The 20,923-nt window shown below is 41.5% G+C and overlaps 1 pseudogene; it reads left to right on the forward strand.

The window, feature by feature from the left end:
- Positions 1–3,759: 3,759 nt before the first annotated feature.
- LOC103232958 (X-ray repair cross-complementing protein 6-like) lies at positions 3,760–5,533 on the forward strand (annotated as a pseudogene).
- The last annotated feature ends 15,390 nt before the right edge of the window (positions 5,534–20,923 follow it).

The following is a 20,923-nucleotide window of genomic DNA, read 5'->3' on the forward strand; positions in this document are numbered from 1 at the left end:
CCCTTCCTGGAGAACCCTTCCTGGAGAAATGTGGTCATTTGGAGGAAAGAAGGCACTCTGGCTTTTTGAGTTTTCAGTATTCTTGTGCTGATTCTTTCTCATCTTTGTGGGCTTATCTACCCTCAATCTTTGTGATTGCTGAACTTTGGAAATTTTTTTCCTTTTATTCTATTTGATGACCTTGAGAGTTTGATTGTGGCATAAGGTGGATTCAGCCAACTTACTTCATTTCTGGAAGATTTTATGGGGCCAACGTTCAGCTCCCAACTCCTGGACTTTGTGCTCTAACTCTGGGGGACTTGTATTGGGCCCTGACTCTTTTCTCTGGCTCCTCAAGTTTTGGTGTCTACTGCGCTGGGGGGACTGAAATGTGGCAGCAGCAGTAGAGTGCCAGCAGATGCAGGGGTGCCTCCCTGCGGACGTTAATCACAGTGGCAGAATCAAGGCAGTTAGCAGAAAATAGGGCAGGAGGGGGTCTCCTGCTGGAGACTGTGTGCACTGTTGCAATGGAGGTGGTGTTGGCTTGAAGTAGGGTGCTGTCCAGCGTAGGTCTTGGTGCCTTCTCTGTGCCCTGCAAGCAGGAGGGATGATTCAGGGTGTGGGAGGATTCCCTGTTCTCCGCACAGCATTAGTGCAAGGGCAGGATGCTGTCAGGGGTAGGTTTTGCTGGCTCTGTGTCTAACAAGGCTCCGTCTGCAATGTTGGTTTTTGGGGGTTAGGGGGGCATACTGCACTCCTGCGTGCTGGTGGGGCAAATAAAATAAATCTTGTTCATGCAGGCATGTGCCAGCAAAGTGATGTGGGGGGTTGCTGTGGGCTCGGGGAAGCTGCAGTATGGAGAGGTAGTATGCAGTCTGGTGCGTGGCCATAGGGGCTGCCTCACTGGAGCTCTCCACCAGTCAGGCATGAACCACTGGCACAGAAGCTATGAGGTGGACCCCCAGGCACACAAGACTGCCTTGTAAGCAGACATGGCCAGGCTGGAACCTTGGAAGAGGCTAGCAGACCAAGGAGTGCTCAGGTTGGACCAGCTCCATCTGATGTGCATGACCACCATGTGGACATCATGTCCAACAGTTCCCTTAGAACTAAAGTCTGTTATGGAAGCAAGTTGAACCTAGAGGGATAGCCATGCTCCACTACAGATGCTCCCTCTTGGTTCTGCATCAGCTGGCTTGCTGCCTCTACCACTTTGCTCCTCTCCTGGTGACTCCACCTGAGAGAGATGTGGGTCAGCAATTGTTCAGAGCAATCAGCCCAGGATGGAGAGTCTGTGCTGTGGGCCCAAAGCCAGGGGTTTTCTGCCTGGTGATGAGCAGTGGGGGATGTTTGAGACTCATGGGAGATGGACTAACCTCCTCTCCTTGGGGCAATTGCAACTTGTTGGAGATGTGGGTAAGACACTTAGGGTCTTTGCTTCTTCGTTAGTCTGAGGGTAGTAAGGACAGTTCCACTGCAGAGACAGTGGCAAAGAGGCTATCAGTTGCCCCTGGAGGCTCTGTCCAGGGAGTCGCCAAGTAGCTATTAGCTTCATATCTCTAGTAGGGGTGTGGCTAGAGGCCCAGGCCTGGAAGACCTGCCCAGTGAGGAGGTATGAGAGGGCCCCCATGTAAGAGTCTGGCCACTTTTCTCTAGGGCTTCGGTGGTATACTGGGGGTCTGCTCCATTCCCTAGTCTCCTGGGATTTTCCAGTACCTGGAGGTATCACCAGTAAAGACTACAAAATGGCAAAATGGCAGCCTGCTCTTCCCTGTGGGTGCTCTGTCCCAGGAAGGCACGGGTGTTGCTGGCCTGAACGCACCTGTAAGAGGTGGCAGAGGACCACAGTTGGGAGGTCTCACCCAATCAGGAGGAACAGAGTTTAGGAACTGCTTAAAAAATTAGTCTGGCCACGTTTTTGTAGAGCAGCTGTGTTGTGGTTGGGATTCACTTCAGCTTCTGAGACACTCCAAAGCCAAAGGCTGGAACAGCTAAGTCACCAAAACAGCAATGATGGTGGCCCGACCCTCTCCCTGGTAGCTCCAACCCAAGGAGGTCTAAAACCTCTGTCAGCCAGAGACCACCGGTGGGGATTGCTGAAGACCCCTGTTGGGAGAGTCCACTCGGTGAGGAGAAATGGGATCAGAGACCTGCTTTAAAAGCAGTCTGGCCATATTTCTGTAGGGCAGCTGTGCTGTTCTGGGTAATGCTTCCACCCTCAGTTGGCTTGGGCTCTCCAAAGCCTGAAAGCTGGAACAACTAAGTCATCCAAACAGCTCACAGGGAGGTCTCTGACTCTCCTCTGAGTACTATGTCCCAGAGAGTTTTCAAATCTCTGTAGACTGGAGAAAACTAGTGGAGGTGGCTAAAGGCCCCGGTTGGGAGGCTCCACCCGGTGATGAGGAATGGAATCAGGGATGCACTTAAAGAAGCAGTCTGGCCACATTTCAGTAGAGCAGTTGTGCTGTGCTAGAGGATTCTTTCCATCCCTGGTCAGCTTGGAGTCACCAAAGCCTGAAGGCCATAACGGCTAAGTCATCCAAACGGCAAAGACCCCAGCCCACCACTCACCCTGGGAGCTCCATCCCATGGAAGCACAATACTGCTATCTGTAGCTGACTGGAATTCCAGACGGGTGGGTCTTATTCGGTGAGGTGCTATGGAAGTGGAACCCATAGACCATTGCTGCTTGACCTTCTGGATTCAGCCTCTTTCCTAGGGATATGTATGGGGGTCTAACCTCCCACTTTGCCCTTTTCCAGAGTTGCAGTTACTTTTGCTGGGAAGCCTGGAATGCAAGAGCATCTAAAACTTCCAGATCTCTGTGCATGCCTGAGCGGCTGCTCTGCCAAAACTCCACATAGCTCTGGGTGGCAGACTAAAGGCCCCGGTGGAGTGGGTTCACAAAGAGATCTCTTGATCTGAGGGTTGCAAGGATCTGTGCGAGAAGCATGCATTCTTGGGGACACACATTCATTCACCACTTCCCTGGGTGGGGAGGTTCCTTTGGGTCCCTGTCACTCCCAGGTGGGCCATCATCCTGCGGTGCTTTTCTCTATTCTCCATGGGTCAAGCTGTTTCTTTGATTAGTCCCCATGTATGTACCTGGATGATTCCGTTGAAGTTGCTATATTTACTTGCCCCTTCCATTCTTCTCTGTGAGAGCCACACACACTAGCTGCTTTTAGTCGGCCATCTTAGCCACCTCTCTTGTTAATTGTTTTCTGGTTGTTTTGTAAATCCGTTGTTCCTTTCTTCCTCTCTTGCTCTCTTTCTTTGTGATTAGGTGATTTTCTCTAGTTGTATGCTTTGATTTCTTGTCCTTTATTTATAAACTTTATTTTAACCTTCATACTGAATTTATAAATAATTTATGCACCACATTTACAGTATTAGACTTTTCTGAATTTGACCTTGTACTGACTTTTTACTAGTGAGTTTTACACTTTTACGTTTTAGTGTTACTATTTAGCATTCTCTTAAAATTCAACTTAAAGAATTCTCTTTAGCATTTGTTGAAAAACAGGTCTGGTGGTGATGATATCCTTCAGCTTTTGTTTGGGAAACTGTTTATTTCTTCTTTATTTCTGAAGAACAGCTTTTCCAGAGAAAGTATTTTTGTTGGCAGGGTTTTTTTTCTTCATCATTTTGAATATATCATCTCTCACTATCTTGTTCTGCAAGGTTTCTGCTATGAAATCCACTGTGGGTTACCTCCCTGTGCCAAAGTGAGCAGTAGCCAACACATCAGGGTGGAGTCTTATTACAAAACTGAGGGTGATGAAGAAGCAACAGAAGAAGAGGACCTTGAAGCAAGTGGAGACTAGAAATATTCAGGAAGAGATAGTTTAATTTTTTTTGGTTGATACCTCCAGGGCTATGTTTACATCTCAGAGTGAAGATGAGTTGACTCCTTTTGACATGAGCATCTAGTGTATCCAAAGTGTGTACATGAGTAAGATCATAAGCAGTGATCAAGATCTCTATGATACCGAAAAAGACAAAAATTCAGTGAATTTTAAAAATATTTACATCTTACAGGAGTTGGATAATCCAGGTGCAAAGCAAATTCTAAAGCTTGACCAGTTTAAGGGGCAGCAGGGACAAAAATGTTTCCAAGGCCTGATGGGCCATGGATCTGACTACTCATTCAGTGAAGTTCTGTGGGTCTGTGCCAAACTCTTTAGTGATGTCCAGTTCAAGATGAGTCATAAGAAAATCATGCTGTTCACCAACGAAGACAACCCCCGTGGCAATGACAGTGTTCAGGCCTGCCAGGCCAGCACCAAAGCCGATGATCTCCGAGATATAGGCATCTTCTTTGACTTGATGCACCTGAAGAAACTTGGGGGCTTTAACATATCCTTGTTCTACAGAGATATCATCAGCATAGCAAAGAATGAGGACTTCATCCTTTGAGGAATCCAATTCACTTTGAGGAATCCAGCAAGCTAGAAGACTTGTTGCAGAAGGTTTGTGCCAAGGAGGCCAGGAAATGAGCACTCAGCAGGTTAAAGCTGAAACTCAACAAAGACATAGTGATCTCTGTGGGCATTTATAATCTGGTCCAGAAGGCTCTCAAGCCTCCTCCAATAAAACTCTATCGGAAAACAAATGAACCAGTGAAAACCAAGTACCAGACATTTAATATAAATACTGGTAATTTGCTTCTGCCTAGCGATATCAAGAGGTCTCAGATCTATGGGAGTCATCAAATTATACTGGAGAAAGAGGAAACAAAAGAGCTAAAATGGTTTGATGAACCAGCTTTGATGCTCATGGTTTTCAAGCCCTTGGTAATGCTGAAGAAGCACCATTACCTGAGGCCCTCCTTGTTTACGTACCCTGAGGAGTCGCTGGTGAATGGGAGTTCAACCCTGTTCAGTGCTCTGCTCATCGAGTGTCTGGAGAAGGTGGTCATAGCATTGTGCAGATACACACCCTGCAGGAACATCCCCCCTTATTTTGTGGCTTTGGTGTCACAGGAAGAGGAGTTGGATGACCAGAAAATTCAGGTGACTACTCCAGGTTTCCAGCTAGTCTTTTTACCCTTTGCTGATAATTAAAGGAAGGTCCCCTTTACTGAAAAAGTCATGGCAACCCCAGAGCAGGTGGGCAAGATGAAGGCTATCGTTCAGAAGTTCTGCTTCACATACAGAAGTGACAGCTTTGAGAACCCCGTGCTGCAGCAGCACTTCAGGAACCTGGAGCCCTTTACCTTGTATTTGATGGAGACTGAACAAGCAGTGGACCTTATATTACCCAAGGTTGAAGAAATGAATAAAATACTGGGCTCCATGGTGAATGCGTTTAAGGAACTTGTCTACTCAGCAGATTATAATCCTGAAGGGAAAATTACCAAGAGAAAATGCAATAATGAAGTTTCCAGAAGCAAAAGGCCCAAGCGGAGTATTCAGAAGAGGAGCTGAAGACCCACATCAGCAAGGGCACATTGGGAAACTTCACTGGGCCTATAATGAAAGAGGCCTGACTGAAGTACTGGCTGAAGAAGCAGGAGCTGCTGGAAGTCCTCACCAAGCACTTCCAGGACTGACCAGAGGCCATGCCTCCGGCCACCCTTCCACACTGTGACCAGGCTGCCTGGCCTTGTTCTCAGCCAGTTAAAACATGTTTCTCCTGAGATAGGAAGAGTCTGCCCAACAGAAGTCGAGGGACTTTACGTTTATGAGGCTTTCTGTTGTCATGGTGATGGTGTAGCCCTCCCACTTTGCTGTTCCTTACTCTACTGCCAGAATAAAGAGCTCCAGCTTTGTGCTGTTAAAAAAAAAAAAAAAATTGTTAGCTTTATTGGAATTTCCTCATACATGGTATGTTTCTTTTCTTGTGCTGTTTCTAGAATCTTTTCTTTGAATTTGATATTTCATAGTTCGATACTTTTGATTCTGTTTTTTTCTTGTTTGGTTTGAATATAATTGGAAACTTTTGACCTTCCTGTGCCTGGATATTTACATCTTTCTACAGATTTGGAAAGTTTTCTCCTATTACTTCTTTAAACACATTTTCTGACCCATTCTCTGTCTCTCCTTTTTATTTTAGTCCTGTAATCTGAACATTTGCTCTTGATGTTGTATTATAAGTCTCATAAGCTTTCCTAATTTGTTTTTATCCTTTTTTTCTCCTCTGATTATGTATCTTCAAATAACCTGTGTTCAGGTTCACAGACTTTTTCTTTTGCTTGAACAGTTCTACTGTTGACACTCTATCACATTTTTCATTTTGTTCTTTTTATTTCTGGCTTGAGAATTTGTTTGATTTTTAAAATAATTTCAATCTCTCTGTTGAATTTGTAATTTTGATCATTTATTGTTTTCCTGTTTTGTTGAATTGTTCCTCTGTATTTTCTTGAAGTTCACTGAGCTTCCTTAAAACAATTATTTTGATCATGTTGTCAGGCAGTTTATACATCTCCATTTCATTTGGGTTAGTTATTGGCACTTTATTTTGTTCATTTGGTAATATAGTTTCCCTGACTTTTTCTGATCCTTGTGGTCCTGCACTGGTATCTGCACATTTTAAAAAGTTGGAACTTTTTCAGTCTTTGCAGATGGACATCATCTGGGAAAGTCATTCACCAATCAGCACATCCAGAGATTCTGGGAAGGCTGTATGGTGGGGTCTGTGGGTGGACTGACTGTTGAAGTACTTGGACGGTCTGGGCTGATACCTGAGTCAGCAGGTAGGCAGTTATTGTGCCTGTGTCCACAGGATTGGACATGGAGCCTGAATTCTCTAGGTTGGTCCTATTGATTGAGTCCATGGTGGGTGATCCTGGAGCCTGGGTCTATGAGGGAATGCCTGAAACCTGGGTTCAGTGAGATGGGCCTGAAGTTGGAGTTTACAGGGATAGGCCTTGGTTCTGGGTCCATAGGGGGCTTGTCTGTAGCATGGCTTGTCTGTAGCATGTGGTTGAGTCTTCTGCCTGAGTCTGAGGGAGCTGGCCTGAAGCCTGAGTCTACAGGGGCTGGTCTTTTGCTGGGGCAAGCCTTGAGCTTGAGTCCATGGCAGTAGACCTGGGCCCTGGGTCCATGGGGTGGTCTGGAGCCTACTTTTGCAGGGGTGAACTGGAGTCAATCTGTGGAGGCTGGCTTGGCACAAAGGTCTACTGGAATGGGCCTGGATCCTGGATTCACTGGAGCCTGGGACTACTAGGACTAGCCGAGGGCCTGCGGCCTGCCTGGTGCTTGGGAAGTCATGGGGCTTGGGTTTGTGGGGGCTTGTCTGGATCCTGGCATCATTGGTGGTGATCCAATTCCCAGCACCATGAGGACTGGCCTGGATCCTGAAGCTGTAGAGACTGGCCTGGGACCTTTTTACATGAGATCTGGCCTGGAGGCTATGTGTGGGTGCTGGCCTAGAACCTCAGCCCACAGGGATGAGAACATGGACCTATGGGGACAACTCTAGAGACTTGGTATGGATGTGGTGGTCTGGAGGTTAGATCTTCAAGGGCTAACCTGGATCCTTGGGATGCTGGGGCCAAACTGGAACCTGAGTCCACAGGGGTGGTTTTGGAGCTTGGTTTTTGAAGAGGCTGGCCTAGCACTGCAATTTATTGGAATGAGCTTGCACCTTGGGTTGGCTGAAGCATGGGGACACAGGAGATGGCCTGAAGAGTGGTGTTGCAGGGACTGGCCTGGCTCTAGGCAAACCTAGAGCCTCTGTCTGCAGGCGTTGGACTGATGTCTGAGGTCAGGGGTGCTTACATGGTGCTGGGGTGGGTCTGAAGCTCAAGGCCGTGTATTCCAACCTGACTCTGGGCTGGTCTGGAGCCTGTGGCTGCAGGGGCTAGCCTGGTTCTGGGTGGGCCTAGAGCCTGTATACAAAGGAACTGATGCGGAGGCTAAATTCACAGGTGCCAGCCTGATATCTAGGGCTGTGGGGGCCTTCCATGATGCTGGAATAGATATAAACTCTGAGATCACAGGGGCTGGCTGAGTGCTGGGGCTGGTCTGAAGCTGAGGGCTGCTAGGGTTGGTCTGGTAGTGGGGTGGGCCTAGAAGTTCAGCTCATGGATACTGGACTAGAGTCTGGGGCCATGAGGTCCTGGTGCTGGGTTTTACTGTGGTGAGTCTTATATTAGAGTCTGAGGCAAAGTCCAATGCTCACTTCCTTCTTTCAAGGGGAGGGTGTCTCTAGCCTTGATGTGCTACCTGGGGTTGGGGAAGGGGTTATAATGATAATGCAAACTGTTGTTCCTATTATCTTGAATATGTTTTTCTTATTTCTTTACTATTCCCAGATGCTGTAATCTCTCACCTGGTTTCCTTAGCTCTTTGGAAGTTATTTTTGCATTTGTATGATTGTTTACACTGATGGTTTTGTGGGGAGACAAGTGATCGAATGTCCTTTTCGGCCATCTTGCCATTATCTACTTCCAGATTCATTTCTAAACTTTAGAATTAACAAATGCAATATTCTTTTTTTCTCAAAGTCAAGAAATGAGTCATAAAAGACTATTTACACCATCTCTCTTGTGCATGCTCTCATTCTTCGCTCTGCTTGACTCCCTGGCTAAAGTGGAAGATATTATAATCCCATCTTTTTGCTTGATGTGTGCTCTGTTTTCACATCTGATGTTGGCTGATGTAATTGGAGAAGAGCTGTGTGATGATTTAAAGTGTTGATGCCTTGATTGAACCATCTTAAGTAAGGAAAAAAAGAGAGAGAGAAAAACAGACATAGGACACTCCTGAAGAAAATAATCATTATAAAGGCTTGCAAATTTGGGAATTTTAGTTTTGTGGTTCAACTCACAGATTTGGCCATCTTGCCCTCAAGAATGAGAGCTAACATCTCTTAACCACCCACAAGTTAATGCTGAGAATTCTTTCATGTAATTCCTGAATAACGTTCAAATCTGTTGGGTTTTGAAAGGTATAATTAAAACTTATTATTCTCTTTTTTTTGTCTACCAGCTGTCAGATTACAGGAAGAAAGAAAACAAGATTTTTTTTTTGTATTTAACCAGTGAAAATATTTGCTAGATTTAGATACAAATTTTCCCTTTATATATTAAGAAAAATTTTCATAGCTCTTTAAATAGAGGGATGATTGATTTACAGCTAGATAAAATTTTAAACATTTAAGCTGAGAAGATTTTCAATGATACCATTTTCTAAAAATGACTTTTTATGAATTAGCAAAGCTTGAAATTGGAGTAGAAACCTGTGAGATAGTTCTCACCCCTTTGCCATCAGGCCTAATATGTACCTATGTTAGCATATCATTATTACCACTTCATGTCCTTTTTATTTCTCCACGTTGTAAAACTCTTCTTTTGGAATTTTTGATTTTTTCCACACTGATTGTGAGATGTTAGAGATTTTGAAATGATTCAGTCTTACTGATTAATATTTTATTTTTAAATTTCTCCTACCAAAATGACAGGTTTAGTTTCCCTTTAGAAAATGACTGTCTTATAAACATTATACATGCAAAATGTTGCTTAATTAACCAACATTTATTGAGTATCAGATAATTTTAAAAGTTTCCTACTTGGGGGAGTGGGTCATGGAGAACCTCTGCTAGGGCAATACAGAAGGGAAATGTGGAGTCAGAGAACCCACACAGAGTCCCTACTGGGACACCACCTCGTGGAGCTGAGAGAAGAGGCCACCGTCCTCTAGATGCTAGAATGATAGATCCACCAACAGCTTGCACCGTGCACCTGAAAATGTCACAGACACTCAATGTCAACCCATGAAAGCAGCCGGGAGGGAGGTTGTACCCAACAATGCCACAGGGGTGGAGCTGCCCAAAACCATGAGAACCCACCTCTTATATCAGTGTGACCTGGATGTGAGACATGGACTCAAAGGAGAGCATTTTGGAGCTTTAAGATTTGACTGCCCCACTAGATTTTGGACTTGCATGGGGCCTGTAACCCCTTTGTTTTGGCCAATTTCTCCAATTTGGAATGGCTCTATTTACCCAATGCCTGTACTGCATTGTATTTAGGAAGTAACTAACTTGCTTTTGATTTTGCAGGCTCATAGGCAGAAGGGAATTGCCTTGCGTCGGATGAAACTTTGGACTGTGAACTTTTGAGTTAATGCTGAAATAAGGATTTAAGGGACTGTGGGGAAGACATGATTGTTTTGAAATGTGAGGGCATGAGATTTGGGAGGGGGGCAGAGGTGAAATGATATGGTTTGGTTGTGTCCTCAACCAAATCTCATGTTTAATTTCCATGTGTTGTGGGAGGAACACAGTGGGAGGTAACTCAATCATGGGGGCAGGTCTTTCCCATGCTGTTCTTGTGATAGTGAATACATCTCTCAAGATCTGATGGTTTTAAAAAGGGGAGTTTCCCTGCACAAACTCTCTTCTCATGTCTGCCACCTGTGTGAGACATGCCTTTTACCTTCTGCCATGATTGTGAGGACTCCCCAGCCACGTGGAACTGTTAAGTCCATAAACCTTTCTTTTGTATATTGCCCAGTCTTAGATACGTCTTTAGCAGCCCATGAAAACGGACTAATACAGGCTTGATGCCCACCAACACCATATATTAATGCATGCTCTAATATTTACTCTTCTTATTACCCTACCTTTTCCCCTTGCCCTTGCTATCCTAAAGTTGTACATTCCAATACTGTTAGTAGCATAGAGCACTTGCCTCAGACTTTACTTTCTGGGAACCCAGGCTAAGAAAGGGTATTGAAACAAAAACAATCAGACCTAATTTTTCTAAAAGTGCAGCAATCTTACACAGACTTCTAATTTTCCTGTAAATTAGATGAACATCTGTGGTAGTAATCAGGGTTGTTCATAACTATTCCAGACCTTATCATTCTCAGCACATGGTAGGATTGCACTTTTCAGTCCCCTTGAAGTTGAGCATGGCCATGTGACTGATTGTAGCTAATGAAATGTGAGCAGAACCAACATGTGTCTTTTCAAGGCAAACACTTTAATAGCCAGTACATAATCTTCACATTTCCTTCCCTCTGTTACACTGTTGAAACAGAGTCTCTGTCAGCGTGGGTTCCTGAATGATTCCAAAAAGCAGAGCCTCCTTCTGACCTGTGTTGTATACATAGCATGAGCAAAAAATAAAACCTTTACTGTCTTAGGCCACAGAGCTTTGAGGTTTATTATTCCCCTCACTGTTCTTGTTTACTGATATAGCATCTTCCTTTCCCACACTAGAGGAAACCATACATCACATATAGAAATTTGATACCTTATTTTCTATGGCTCTATTTAAAAACACTGCTATTGTGATTCATGGTGAATTCTTTTCACCAGCTTGGGAAATTACTAGAATAAGCTACTCAAACCATTTCCATGGGTGTCTCAAACAAAGAATACTGGAATATTACTGGCATGAATGAATATTTTCTCAATCACTCTGAAATGGGCTCCTAAATTACTCTGTATTCCTCGACAAATTATTGACATTAAAGCCTCCATTAAAAGTAAAACCCAAAATTAGATTGTTTTTGGGCATGTCTTGATTTTCAATGCAAGAAAACTTACATGATAAAAGCACATGTAATAAGAAACAATTTCTTTGGGAGATGAAACTGTCAGATAGATCTCATGATTGCATTCAGATGAATGAAAGTCATTTATGCTGACAATGAAATGAATAAAAAGTTGCCTTCAGTGGGAGAATTAGTCCCACTTAAAGTCTTATAGAAGGCTCAAATAATTTGAAATAAGATTTAATATCTTAATTTAGCAAAACACTTGTCTTACCTCATATTCATTGGTGCTGGTATTTATTTTTGACCCACATATAATTAATCAGATTAAGACTTTTTCTCTTTTGGCTTCCTCTGTCCTCCTTTGTCACCACTATTTAGCCTCCAAGTAGTTCAAAAGTACCCTACCACTTTCTTAAAAGAAAGTAATAACAAACACTTTCATAGTACTTACTATGCTCCAGGCAGTATTTTAACCACACTTGAATATTCACAATAACCCTGTGAATTAGATATTAATATTATCTCCCTCCCCATTTTATAGTCATAGAAACTAAGGCTCAGAAATTTTGAGTCTCTGGTATAAAGTAGTCACATAGTTACTGTTTTAGTCCATTTAGTATTGTTTTCAAGGATTACCTGAGGTTGGGTAATTTATAAAGAAAATAACTTTATTTGGCTCATGTTGTGTATACTGTACAAGAAGCATGGTGCCAGCATCTGCTTGGCTTCTGTTGAGGGACTCAGGCTGCTTCTACTCATGGCAGACGACAAAGTGGGGTCAACTGTGCAGAGATCACATGGTGAGATAGGAAGCAAGAGAAAGAGAGTGGAGGTGCCAGGCTCTTTTTAACAACCAGCTCTCATGGGAACTAATAGAACAAGAACTCACTCATTACTTTGAGGACGACATCAAGCCATTCATGAGGAATTCACCCACATGACCCAAAGAGCTCCAATTAGGCCTCATCTCCATCAATGGGGATTAAATTTCAGTGTGAGATATCGTGGGGTGGATGAATATCCAAACTATAGCATTTATTAAGTGAATAAGCCAGATTTGAAACTCAGACAATGTGTTCTGTAACCATACTTTTCGTCCTCTAAGGGTTTTAATGTAAAAGCCAGAAGTAGCACAGCACGTTATCAAAGTGAGAAATCAATTTATTCCTGGGAATGCAAACTAAAAACCTTAATGGCCACGCATGTAGTGTGCCTGTGGAAAGTCTGGTACAGGTAGTAGGGACCAATGAGACCTGTGGTGAATGCTAGACTAAATGTCCTGCCTAAGTTTAGTCAAAAGAAATGTAATTTTCAACCTCAGCTTTGTCTTCCAAATTTCATCTAATGAATGCCCATATTGTTGTCTTCAAGTGTACTCAGTCTACTTAGAGAGGAGAATCGAAGGGCGCAATTCTGCAATCTGGTTCTATTCCTTTAGGGTGACCTAATGATAGAAACTGGAGTTCGAATCTGTCAATAGTAGTTTACCACAGAAAAAATTTTAACCCCATCTGGTTAGTGTGTTTGTGTGTGCACGTGCACATGCATGTACTAGTTTACAGATCAGAAGCAAGTTATTTTTCCTTTGTATCTGTATATGTGTGTTTCTGATTCCTCTTGCCTGTAATGAAAGTTAACAATTGGAGTCACAGTAATTGCATTTTTTATAGTTGAATGGAATTTTAATTAATGATTCTTAGTCACTCACAGGTGGCTGCTAGAACATTGATTAGCATTTTTTGTCTTTCCCTTTTGTCTCTCTGTAAAGTTTTCTCCAATTCATTTGGGAAATGGGACCATACATTATTCATTCTTAAGTGTACTAATTTGATCAACCTTTTTAGATAATCCTGGGTCAATTGAAATTTGATTTATGGGGCAACTGCCTATAGAAAGTTACACAAAGGTGTCTGATTGCAATTTTCCCCATTGTTATATCAATGGGCCAAAACCCCATTGGAAAAGGTCAATCCCTAGAGGCGAGGAGGATGTTAAGCACCTGTGCTCATTTACTCCAAAATATAGTGCCAATCCATGTAGTTTAGCAACCGGACAGGCTTATTTCTCATAGGTCAAAACACATCATCACTTAGTAATAGCTTTTGGTTACTACTGATCTGGCTTGGACTTGAACAAATGACTCAGTTTAATGACTCTCTCTCCTATCATCTATTTGTGTGTCTTTTGTCTTCTGTAGAAAAACAACTCAGCACACTTCCGTTCAATTTTATGTCGTATTTATTTACCAACATACTCCTTATATAAAAATCTCCCAAGTAAGAGTTGCTGAACGTTTTTTTATATTGCATATTGACTAAGAGGACTTTTTTTTTTGTTTTGTTTTGCTCAAGTCATTCAATAGTTTAACACAGCCTGGAAAACACAACTAAGATTGGTTTTTATTTTTGGTTTTGTTTTCAGACAGGATCTCACTCTGTCACCCAGGCTGGAGTGCAGTGGTGCAATCATCTCTCACTGCAATCTTGAACTCCTGGGCTCAAACAATCCTCCTACCTCAGTCTCCTAAGTAGCTAAGACCACAGTAGCACACCACCATGTCTGGCTAATTTTTTAAAATTTTTTGTGGAGATAGAGTCTCACTATGTCGTTCAGGCTTCTCTTGAACTCCTGGCCTCATGTGATGGATCCTCCCCCTCAGCCTCCCAAAGTGCTGAAAGTACAGGTGAGAGCTACTGTGCCCAGCCTAGAGTTGGTTTTAATTGTGACACCCTATGTTTCATAGCAAAAGCTAATCCTGTACCAAATGGATTAGAAAACATTAAAAATATTTTGTATGGACCGGGCGCGGTGGCTCACGCCTGTAATCCCAGCACGTTGGGAGGCCGAGGTGGGTGGATCACGAGATCAGGAGATTGAGACCATCCTGGCTAACATGGTGAAACCCCGTCTCCACTAAAAATAGAAAAAAATTAGGCAGGCGCCATGGCGGGTGCCTGTAGCCCCAGCTACTCGGGAGGCTGAGGCAGGAGAATGCGTGAACCCGGGAGGCGGATCTTGCAGTGATCTAGATCGCACCACTGCACTCCAGCGTGGGTGACATAGCAAGACTCTGTCTCAAAAAAAAAAAAAAAAAAAAAAAAAAAATTTGTATGAATGTTTTCTCTTTGGAGCACCTCAAGGCATGAATGTAAATGTAAACCTTGTAGAATAACAGCAATTTCTGCCAAAACAGTGCATCGGTTCTTGACATGTCTTCCCTCACAGACAGAAGGTGTGTTATAGACCGTCAAATACAATTATCCAGAACAATGTAATCATTGATCATTGGCAGTTGGATTATATGATAATTTCTGGAACAAATTTTATTTTTTCTTACCATTTGAACCCTAATTTACAGATCTTAGGGAGCCAATAGTATGAACCTATCAATCATCCATGGAGACAAACAAGAAACTTCTGCTTTCAGATTAGTTTTTACTGTAATTCAATTGTTACCTTAGGTAATTTTCAACTGATTATTTAATTTTAGTTAAAAAATACTGAATTCAATACACCTATTCATAAATTTGGTTTTCTGTTATCTCAAGGACAAATAAGAAGTGTTAGCAAGAATAGGAAATCATGAAAATCACTTGCACAGATGAAGTAATTGTGATAAACAAGTCTCAGACACTCTCCAGCATCACTTGGTAACTGAGTGACACCATGAAAGCTAACTGAGTTCCAACATCTTGGTTTCTAGCACTATCCCATCTACTTACTCCCTCTGTTACAACTACGATATTTCATCAATATTTTGAGGAACTGGATAATAAAAGATTTCCTTAATGATTAAATTTAGTTTTCTAATGGCCATGGCTTCCTTTTTAAAGGACTAAAGCAATAATTAGAATAAGAATCAGCTGTTCAAGAAGACTTGCAAACATATTAAATAACTGTTCCACTGTAAGTGACTTTAAGAACAAACATTGACTCACCAATGTAAGAGGGATATGAAAAAATGAAGAAGATTAAGAGACTATAAATTGAAATATGAATGTGTTTGAAAAAGTAAACATATGAAAAAACATTAAAGGAGTTGGAATTATTTGATCAGAGGTTCAAAAATTATGAAATATGGTTTATGAAGTTTGTAAGAACAAAATGGTTCATTTTAAAAATGATGATCATATAATGAGCTTTGTTTTACTGAATACTTGAAAGACACAGAAATTTAGAATTAAGGGAGAAAAATACTAGATTATACTAATAAGAATATACTGACATCCCATGGTGTGGTATGCAGAATTCTAAGACAGCTTCCCTGATTTTTTCCCTCTGGTGTTTGTGAACTGTGTAATTTCCTCCCCTTGAGTGTACGTGAAACCTGCGAATTTGATAAGACAGAATTTTCTTTATTATGTTACATTACATGGCAAACGGGATTTTGCATAAGTAATTAAGGTCTCAATTTAGTTGACCTTATGATATAAAAATGATTCAAATGAGCTTGACTTCATCATATGAGCCCTTTAAATCTGAGCTTAGAAGTCAGACTGAGGAAGTCAGAGATTTGAAGCATGAAAAATATTTGGTGCACTGTTGATGGCTTGAAGAAAGAAGGGGCCATGTGGCAAGGAATGTGGGTGACCTCTAGGAGCTGAAGGTGGCCCCTGAATGATAACCAATAAGGAAATGAAGATCTTAATCCTACACACACAAGGAACAAAACTGCCAATAAGAAGAATGAGATTGGTAGAAGAGTTTTCCTCAGTCTCCAAATAAGAACTCAGCTTGGCCATCACATTGATTTCAGCCTGTGGTATCCTGAACCGAGTACCTGAAATCATATTCTGCTGGATTTTTGATCTACGGAAACTGTGAAATAATAGATTTATGCTGTTTTAAGTTGCTCATTTTGAGAGAATTTATTATGCAGAAATAGAAAATGAATACACAGAGTATGTAGTGGTGAAATTACTTAGAATACACATAAAAATGCATACCATATAATCTACTAGGAGTGAAAAAAGACAAACATCTACCAAATTAGTTGAAATAAAATGGCTACAATTGTTTTATTATGGGAAATCATAGCATTTCCCTTTGGTGATGTTTATGAGGTGGATGAATAGACATCCATCTGTTTGCATCAGTTGGGGCAAAGTTTGTCTGAGAGTTAGAGCTGAAATTAGAGCCTTTCAACAATATCACTCTAAAAATTAGTTTGCAGAATTTATGTTGACCACAAATAAAATCTCTAGGATTATATATTTCTTCTTGAGTAAAATTTGTCTCTGCTAGTTTTTCTCCATTTGACCTTCAGATTCATTCTTCACTCATCTCTGTCACACTCTGTGCCTTGGGAGGCTGACCCCGAATAACTGTCCTTTCAGATCCCTCATTCTCCAGTTTCTATGGGCTTCAGTCAATGGGGGTCAACAAGAGATTGGTAAATGGAGGTAGGGTGAAGCTGAGGCAGGGAGGGAGAAGGGAAGAAATGCCTCTACTTCACTTTACTTTCACCTTCCAAACCCTTGTAATTGAAACTGTTTTCCTCTGACCTAAAAGTGCTACTAATGTCCCACCATTATTGGAGTTGAGGTGCCCCGATATTTGTTGTTTGTTCCCTTATTCCTGCCCACACCCTTAGAAGTAATACAGTCATTAAAGTATGTTTATTTAAACCATCTGAATGAATTCTGTCCCCTACCAGGATCCTGAATGGAACACCATCCAGGCCAATTATCAGCTGACTGATTTTTGTGTTTTCAAAAATTGTACTTGGCTGTTCTTTGAAGGCCGATACGTTAAAACACATCAAGATGCTGAGTTTTGGTTTCCAGCGCTGCATCATCAGGCGGCGGCAGCAAAGATGGTCGGAGATTGATGTTTCTAGATTTGAGTTGGCAAGCTACTCTTCAAAAAGACTGCTTATTTTTGAAACTGTAAGCTGGGAATGCTTATTGCTTATTCCGAGCTCTGTTTTTTTTTTTTTTTTTTTTTTCTATGTAGAAAGTTGTACTAGTCATATAAGTCCTGACTTTTCCTCTAACTCATTCCTCTGCTAGACACATTTAATTGGTAAATATGAAACCAATAAATTGAGCAAGGTTTATTCAGGTTCTGCTTTTTCCTAGTTAGTTGGCCTTCCTGCAAAGTGAATGCATTCTCATCTGCTCCCATGTGGGGACACTTCTCCCAGTCCTCTGCTGTTAAGATTGGGTGGCAAGGGCAAAGTAATTCTGAAGTTAAACACTAAGAAGCTGTTTAATTTTTAAACTAAGCCATATTCTATAAAATAGCTTTTACAGGAAATTAAGGTGCTGAAGAAGTATGCTATTTATTTGGACTACTCATGAACCCCAATGCCCGATCACGGGCACCAGATAAAGCTTCCTAGCCCAAATGGTCTTTTATATTTTTATTTTTTTTCCTTTAAGTCCCCTTCAGAATGATCAGATATGTCTATTTGACGAGCTATATGTGTAGATAATAGCAAGAGAGGACTTCTTACATGCTTTTAAAACAATGATTTTTCTATAAAATAGATCTTTCATAAATAACAAAGATGTGAAGTTTAGTTAATAAATCTAAAGCAATGACCCATTAAATCAAGGAGTAAAGAAATACAAAGATAATTAAGTAGCTTTCATTCTAAATTGTAAAAAGCACATTTTAAACAAATCACAATTAGGTTTTCAAATGACAATAAGTAGCAATTTTACAACAAGAAGTTAGAGGCCTGGCAGGCAGCAGAAAAAATGGGGAAAAAGTATTGAGGAAGGGGATCCTTCTTCTTCTTTTTTTTTTTTAATTAAAGTTCTAGGGTACATGTGCACAATGTGCAGGTTTGTTACATATGTATACATATGCCATGTTGGTGTGCCGTACCCATTAACTCGTCATTTACATTAGGTATATCTCCTAATGCTATCCTTCCCCCCACCCCTCCCCACAATAGGCCCCGGTGTGTGATGATCCCCTTCCTGTGTCCAAGTGATCTCATTGTTCACTTCCCACCTATGAGTGAGAACATGTGGTATTTGGTTTCCTGTTCTTGCGATAGTTTGCTGAGAATGATGGTTTCCAGCGGCATCCATGTCCCTACAAAGGACACGAACTCATCCTTTTTTATGGCTGTGTGGTATTCCATGGTGTATATGTGCCACATTTTCTTAATCCATTCTGTCACTGATGGACATTTGGGTTGATTCCAAGTCTTTGCTATTGTGAATAGTGCCGCAATAAACATACGTGTGCATGTGTCTTTATAGCAGCATGACTTATAATCCTTTGGGTATATCCCCAGTAATGGGATGGCTGAGTCAAATGGTACTTCTGGTTCTAGATCCATGAGGAATCGCCACACTGTTTTCCACAATGGTTGAACTAGTTTACAGTCCCACCAACAGTGTAAAAGTGTTCCTATTTCTCCACATCCTCTCCAGCACCTGTTGTTTCCTGGTTTTTAATGATTGCCATTCTAACTGGTGTGAGATGGTATCGCACTGTGGTTTTGATTTGCATTTCTCTGATGGCGAGTGATGAGCATTTTTTCATGTGTCTGTTGGTTGTATGAATGTCTTCTTTTGAGAAGTGTCTGTTCATATCCTTTGCCCACTTTTTGATGGTTTTTTTTTTTTTTTTTTTTTTTTCTTGTAAATTTGAGTTCTTTATAGGTTCTGGATATTAGCCCTTTGTCAGATGAGTAGACTGCAAAAATTTTCTCCCATTGTGTAGGTTGCCTGTTCACTCTGATGGTAGTTTCCTTGGCTGTGCAGAAGCTCTTTAGTTTAATTAGATCCCATTTGTCAATTTTGGCTTTTGTTGCCGTTGCTTTTGGTGTTTTAGACATGAAGTCCTTGCCCATACCTATGTCCTGAATGGTATTGCCTAGGTTTTCTTCTAGGGTTTTTATGGTTTTAGGTCTAACATTTAAGTCTCTAATCCATCTTGAATTAGTTTTCATATAAGGAGTAAGGAAAGGATCCAGTTTCAGCTTTCTACTTATGGCTAGCCAGTATTCCTAGCACCGTTTATTAAATAGGGAATCCTTTCCCCATTTCTTGTTTTTGTCAGGTTTGTCAAAGATCAGATGGCTGTAGATGTGTGGTATTATTTCTGAGGGCTCTGTTCTGTTTTGGTACCAGTACCGTGCTGTTTTGGTTACTGTAGCCTTGTAGTATAGTTTGAAGTCAGGTAGCATGATGCCTCCAGCTTTATTCTTTTGGCTAAGGATTGTCTTGGCAATGCAGGCTCTTTTGTGGTTCCATATGAACTTTAAAGCAGTTTTTTCCAATTCTGTGAAGAAAGTCATTGGTAGCCTAATGGGAATGGCACTGAATCTATAAATTACCTTGGGCAGTATGGCCATTTTCACAATATTGATTCTTCCTATCCATGAGCATGGTATGTTCTTCCATTTGTTTGTGTCCTCTTTTATTTCACTGAGCAGTGGTTTGTAGTTCTCCTTGAAGAGGTCCTTTACATCCCATGTAAGTTGAATTCCTAGGAATTTTATTCTCTTTGAAGCTATTGTGAATGGGAGTTCATTTGTGATTTGGCTCTCTGTTTGTCTGTTACTGGTATATAAGAATGCTTGTGATTTTTGCACATTGATTTTGTATCCTGAGACTTTGCTGAAGTTGCTTATCAGCTTAAGGAGATTTTGGGCTGAGATGATGGGGTTTTCTAAATACACAATCATGTCATCTGCAAACAGGGACAATTTGACTTCTTTTCCTACCTGAATACCCTTGATTTATTTCTTTTGCCTGATTGCCCTAACCAGAACTTCCAACACTATGTTGAATAGGAGTGGTGAGAGAGGACATCCCTGTCTTGTGCCAGTTTTCAAAGGGAATGCTTCCAGTTTTTTCCCATTCAGTATGATATAGGCTGTGGGTTTGTCATAAATAGCTCTTATTATTTTGAGATAATGTTCCATCAATACCGAATTTATTGAGCGTTTTTAGCATGAAGGACTGTTGAATTTTGTCAAAGGCCTTTTCTGCATCTGTTGAGATAATCATGTGGTTTTTGTCTTTGGTTCTGTTTATATGCTGGATTACGTTTATTGATTTGCATATGTTGAATCAGCCTTGCATCCCAGGGATGAAGCCCACTTGATCATGGTGGATAAGCTTTTTGATGTGTTGCTGGATTCGGTTTGCCAGTATTTTATTGAGGATTTTTGTATCGATGTTCATCAGGGATATTGGTCTAAAATTCTCTTTTTTTGTTGTATCTCTGTCAGGCTTTCGTATCAGGATGATGTTGGCCTCATAAAATGAGTTAGGGAGGATTCCCTCTTTTTCTATTGATTGGAATAGTTTCAGAAGGAATGGTACCAACTCCTCCTTGTACCTCCGGTAGAATTCGGCTGTGAATCCGTCTGGTCCTGGACTTTTTTTGGTTGGTAGGCTATTAATTATTGCCTCAATTTCAGAGCCTGGTATTGGTCTATTCAGGGATTCAACTTCTTCCTGGTTTAGTCTTGGGAGAGTGTAAGTGTCCAGGAGATTATCCATTTCTTCTAGGTTTTCTAG

Source organism: Chlorocebus sabaeus, chromosome X, assembly GCF_047675955.1.
Source record: "Chlorocebus sabaeus isolate Y175 chromosome X, mChlSab1.0.hap1, whole genome shotgun sequence".
NCBI classification, from domain to species: Eukaryota; Metazoa; Chordata; class Mammalia; order Primates; family Cercopithecidae; genus Chlorocebus; species Chlorocebus sabaeus.